General features: G+C 42.6%; 1 protein-coding gene and 1 long non-coding RNA gene across 2 annotated transcripts in view; both read left to right on the top strand.

Moving 5' to 3' along the window:
- LOC115525243 overlaps positions 1-2,783 on the top strand; it is a 9,671-nt gene extending 6,888 nt beyond the window's left edge. The window contains exons 2-3 of the long non-coding RNA XR_003972336.1: positions 1,987-1,990; positions 2,642-2,783. This is a non-coding gene — a long non-coding RNA (uncharacterized LOC115525243). The remainder of the gene's footprint in view (positions 1-1,986; positions 1,991-2,641) is intronic.
- Positions 1-6,000, top strand: part of FBXL7 (F-box and leucine rich repeat protein 7) — a 342,921-nt gene that overhangs the window by 227,908 nt on the left and 109,013 nt on the right. The gene's annotated exons all lie outside the window — the stretch shown is intronic.

Genomic DNA, 6,000 nt, shown 5'->3' with positions numbered 1-6,000 from the left:
CCACAGGACTTGCCAAGACCCTTCACACTGTGGAATGGAGCCTCTCCTTTGCTCAAGGATGATGGAGGAGCAAACAAAAACCACTTGAGCACTCTTTGCTTCGCCTTGCTTCCAGTTCCCCTTTTCCTGTGGGTCAATTTAATTTCTTCCGTTCATGAATCTTATGGTTTCTCCACATTGTTCTAGGCTTCCTTCAGCACTGATGAATTAACTTTTTTTATGACTAAGTACCATTTTTTAAAAAAGGGGGGGGGAATAAGAATTTATGTGCGTATATGCATACGTAAAAAGTCTTTAAATTCACAAAACCTGGTAGCAGGGGTGATGGGGGGAACAGTGTGCTGAGCAGACGGGAGAGGGAGTTGGAGGAGGCTTTTCGCCATGTGTGTTGGTTTTCTTGCACTTACGATGTCTGCGAATTGCTTACCTGCTCAAAAAATTAAGCTAAAATACTTTTTAAATGGAAACAAAACCAACAACAGCAAGTTGAGTGAGTGCCTCCTCGGCGCTCTCTCCCGCGCTACAATCATGAAGGTCTAGCAGATGCCCACTCTTCTGAAAGAACGTGGTTGACATGGTCAGGTCAGAGCTGTTGATACATTTTCACCTCTGGCCCTACCTGGTCACCTTGGGGGAAATGAAGTTCCCTTTCTGCGCGTGAGGATTCTGAGCTAGACTGAATCACGGCCCATGGGCCTTTTGTGGTGCCACGTGGTGCACCGAGGCAGTCCATTTTGCCAGACTTTATTGCAGGTAATCACACCTTTTCCTGCTAATTGGGAATCCCTTGTACGTAGGACTCATTCATAAGATAAGCAGTGAATGGACCACACATCCTTAGCATTGGCCAGGCAGTTGAACGCACTCTGCCCAGCAGAGTGTCCCATGTAACCGAGGAGACATCAGTCTAAATACACAATATCAGTGCTCTGTCATAGGTGCAATGCACGGTACAATGTAAGCCATGGTTCACTATAAAGCTCTGTGGGAAGATGGGAAAAGGAGTAACTAACGAGGCCTAGGCTGATCAAGGAAGAGTGTGTGCCTGTATCTGATTCCCACTGGAACTGCGGTAAAGGTCTTTTTCCACAGCTCCCCAGTCCCTCTTGGGTGGGGGTGGGGGGGAAAGTCACAATCCTGACAGTGTCTAAGAGGCTTGAGGAAAAGTGTTCAGTGCATCATCACAGAGAACTTACACAGATTGGCATGAGGTCTCTAGAAGGTCCATTCCATTCTCTTGGCGAAACAGGCCATCTTGGAGTTTTATTGGTGGGTCATGAGAAAGGTGACCAGCTTTAACCAGGGCAAAATATTTCCTTCCGAATATCACTGTCAGCAATTAAAGTCACGTACTGTCATAATGTTCTTTGTTTTGTGTGTGTGTGTGTGTGTATTTTGTTTAATTACTAGCCATTATACAACAATCTTTGAGAAAGATTCTTTTTGAGTCAGTTGGGAAACAAAGATATGGGGAAGGGTTCTGTCTGGCACTGAGGAAAAAAAACATTTCACTAACACCTTATTGATTTTTGTACCTTCATTGAAATAGGGGGATGAACACACAATAAAACAGAGTATATTGGTTTTGAGGGAGGTGCCATCATACTGAATATTAAGAGAAAGGGAAAAAAAACCCAAATATCAAGTAGGATTACATTAAATTAAAAAGCTTCAGCACTGCGGAGGAAACTATCAACAAAATGAAAAGGCAACCTAGTGAATGGAAGAAAATATTTGGAAAACATAGATGTGATAAGGGTTAATATTCAAAGTATATAACGAACTTACACAATTCAATAGCTAAAATACAGTCTGATTTATAACTGGGCAAAATACCTGAATAGACATTTTTCCAAAGAATACATACAAATGGCCGACAGGTATATGAAAATGTGCGTGACATCACTAGACATCAGGAAAATGCGAATCAAATACATGAGTAACACCTCACACCTGTTGGAATGACTCTCATCAAAATGACAAGAGATAAGTGTTAGGATGTGGAGAAAAAGGAATCCTTTCTATACTGTTGGTGAGAACATAAATTGGCACAGCCACTGTGGAAAATAGTATGCAGGTTACTCACAAAATTAAAATAGAATTACCATATGATCCCACAATCCCACCTCTGGGTATATGTCGAAAAAAAAAAAAAGAAGAAGAAGAAAAGAAAATAGGATCTCAAAGAGATATCTGCACTTTCGTATTCATTGAAGCATTTTTCATAGTAGCTAAGATATGGAAACTACCTATGTATCGATTGGTAAATAGGTAAAGATGTGGTAAATATATATGATGGGATTTAATTCCGCCATGAGAAAGGACATCTAGCCATTTACAACAACATGGATGGACCTTAAATGTATTTATTACACTTAAGTGAAATAAGTCAAACAGAGAAAAACAAATACTGTGTGATATCACTTATATGTGGAATCTAAAACTAGACTATTGGTTACTAGGGGTCGAGGGTGAGGGAAATGGAGAGAGATTGGTCAAAGTGTACAAACGTGCGGTTATAAAATGAGTAAGTTCTGGGGATGTGATATATATCATCTTATATAGGTAATATGTATTGTCTACTTGAAAGTTGCTAAGAGAATAGCCCTTAAATGTTCTCATCACAAAAAAGAAAGGGCAGTTATGTCATGAGATGCAGGTGTTAGCTAACGCTGTGGTGGTAATCGTTTTGCAATATAGCAGTGTATCAAATCAACACGTTGTACAACTTAAATGTATACAGCGTTATGTGTCCATTACATCTCCATAAAGCTGGGAGGAAAGGTAGCAAAAGAAGATTTTTTTTTCACTATGCAATGAGCCGTGTGGACGTTGGTGACTGGTGGATGATAGGAATCCACACTTCTCTTTCAAAAAAAATTTTTAATGTTTTTATTTATTTTTGACACAGAGAGAGACAGAGCATGAGCAGGGGAGGGGCAGAGGGAGAGGGAGACACAGAATTCGAAGCAGGCTCCAGGCTGTGAGCTGTCAGCAGAGAGCCCGATGCGGGGATCGAACTCACTAACTGTGACATCCTGACCTGAGCGGAAGTCAGGTGCTTAACCGACTGAGCCACCCAGGCACCCCAGGAATCCAGACCTTTCTGCGATAGGTGTCACGTCCTAAGATTCATCTTGCTTCTTGGTTACCGATGAAGGGAGACATGATCCAAAAGAAGCAGAGGTAAGGACAGTGTTACTGAAGGTGAAGCTACACAGACTGCACCTGTTGTCTTCACAAATTGGAAACAAAACACAGAAAGTAATAAATTTCTATTAAGCAAATAACACACAGGCCTAATCAGTACAGACAATTCCTGAAAGGAGGAAACCAACCCTAAAAAAATGAGTTGGGGTTGGGGGGGTGGGGTGCCCGGGTGGCTCAGGTGGTTCAGCATCTGACTTCCGCTCAGGTCATGATCTCGGGGTTCACGAGTTTGAGGCCTGCGTCAGGCTTCCTGCTGTAGACACAGAGTCTGCTTTGGATCCTCTGTCCCCGCCTCTCTCTGCCCCTCCCTGCTTGCACTCTCTCTCTCTCTCTCTCTCTCAAAAATAAATAAACATTTACAAAAATGAATGAGAAGGGAGTGGAAACTAAAATTGATTGAGCTCCCTGCAGGCCAGGAACATGGTGTAATCATTTCACTTAATCTTCACGACAAACTGAAGAGGCAGATAATTTTATTCTTATTTTGTGGGCCAGGAAATGATAACCCAGGAAGGTGAAGTCTACTTACCAATGAGCTTTAAGTGCTGAAGGCAGACTGGTGAGGCCCTATCTAAACACACTCTGGCATCCGTGGACCACGGTATTTGAAGGAGCCACATTCTGGGTGTTGCAGAATTTTACGAAGGTCCTGAGGCCAGTCTCTTCAGCAGGCCCTGCCTCCAAACCTCCAATTTGGTCAAATTGGCCTCATTAGCAGGTGCACGTGCAAGCAAATGTTTTCAGGAATGTGTCAGCCATGGCTCTCCAGAGGAATAGAACCAGTGGAACTCTGTTTATATACACACACAACCAAAAGGGGTGTGTGTGTGTGTGTGTGTAAGAGAAAGAGTGAGAGAAACAGAGGAGAGCCATTAGTTTTAAGGAATTGGCCTATGGGATTGTAGGGGTTGGCAAGTCTAAAATCCATAGAGCAGGCCAACAGGCTGCTAACTCAGGCAGGAGTTGATGCAACAGACTTTTTCTTTTCAGGGAAACCTCATTGTTTTGCTTGCTTCCACCTTCAACTGTTTGGAGAACAGTCCATCTTTGTTAACCAAATCTACAGAATTCCCTCACAGCGGTACCTGAGTACTATAGCCTAGGTAGGTTGACATATAAAACTAACCATCATAAGGAATTTAAGCCATTGCTAGTTACTAGAAGAAAGGATAGTAGTCAGTTAAAGGTTAAGGCCATAGGATGACTATACTTTAAAGTACTACAGAGCAAGACACATCTATAACCAACTTTTAATGGAAAACTAATTGTAAATGGCATATAAAAAAGAACATCATGGGCCAAAAGTGTCGCTTTCATTTTGATAAGAAAATATAAGACACACCATTTCTTTTGTAAAAAGCTGTCTTCTATGTAGGTTTTATGTAACAAGGAGTAGAATCCTGCACCTTGCTATCTAGGGAAAGCAAACTCCGAAGCCAGCCAGAATTTTTAAATAATCTTTTCTGGCACTGCAAAGAGGGGTTGGGGTGTGTGTGGATCAAGGTGGGAGAGGGGTGGTCTACTTTTGTCTGTCTTCTCCAAAGATATCCCTTACTGTATCTGTTTCACAGTGGAGAAGATTCTAAGCCCAAATGGTCAATGTAGTAACCTCTTTCCATATTTCTACAGGGGGCTAGTTTGCCAGCGTGGTTAGTAATACTCTACTGCATGTGTTGAACTTCCTGAAAGAGTGTATTTATCTCCCTTCTATCCATGAAAGTCCCAGATGCTGGGGACTTCAAGTTAATAAGGCTTAGCCTAATGGAGTGTTTTTCACTTTGGCAGAAAAACTGTCAAGAGAAAAACTGGCAGAGAAGCTGTCAAGATGGCAGGAGTCTACACATGTGGTTAGATTTCCCCAGTTCCCACCTTTCCCTCGTACCCGCATTCAGTTCATCAACACGTGCAGTGGCTCCACCTCCAAAACCACCTTGAATCTGAGTACTTCTCCCCATGTCCATTCTGATGTCCTCTCATCCCTTCTTTGGATAGCCCTCTCCCTGTTGTTACCCCAAACAGCAATGAGAGTGATGATATAGCATAGCCAGGTCATGTCAAGTCCCTGCTTAACACTGAATCAAATTTGGGTAAAATCCATGCTCTCCCGCATGGCCCAGGGGGGTCTCTGTGGTCTCACGTCCTTCACCGGATGGCCCCGCGTGTTTTCTTCTTTGCACTTACCTGCATCTGAAATCATACGTTTTAAAATTTGTGGGTGGACTTCATGTTGATTTGTCCCTCTTTGAGAGAAAGTGAGATCCTTGAAGATGTGGACATCATCCAGGATTTCCTGTGTCCTCAGTGCCTCAATGTGCACATCACCATAGTGGGCACCTGATGGCCATCTGTGGACTGGCTGCTTTCTAGCAGCTCGATGCTCAGACTTTGGAAACCAGCCACCTAAAAATGTTTGACCAACATTTTATCCCCAAATATACCACAGGTAGAGCCTGGATCCCCTGGTCTCATAGATACTGTCTACGTAACAATGAGTTTCAATCAGGTAAAACCGACTTCAGTATTTCCCATAATCACTCTGTCCTCTTCTTGGATACAGCATTATCTTCTCCTTGCATTTAAACAGAAGAAAAAGAAGAGGAAATGTGTAGCAAATGAGTGATTGAGGGAACCTGTGTCACTTTGTACAAATCTAAGCATTGATTATCTTGCCATAAGTTTCACATTGAATTTGGGGATTGAAATTGCATGTTACGCCCAATTAAATATTCTCCTCTCCTCATATTTCTCTCTTGATGGCTCTCCCTCCATCTTCCCCCTCCCTCTCCTCTC

The sequence above is a fragment of the Lynx canadensis genome, chromosome A1 (assembly GCF_007474595.2).
Source record: "Lynx canadensis isolate LIC74 chromosome A1, mLynCan4.pri.v2, whole genome shotgun sequence".
NCBI lineage: Eukaryota > Metazoa > Chordata > Mammalia > Carnivora > Felidae > Lynx > Lynx canadensis.
Note: the sequence above shows the minus strand (reverse complement) of the source record. Positions and strands in the feature narration are given on the sequence as shown.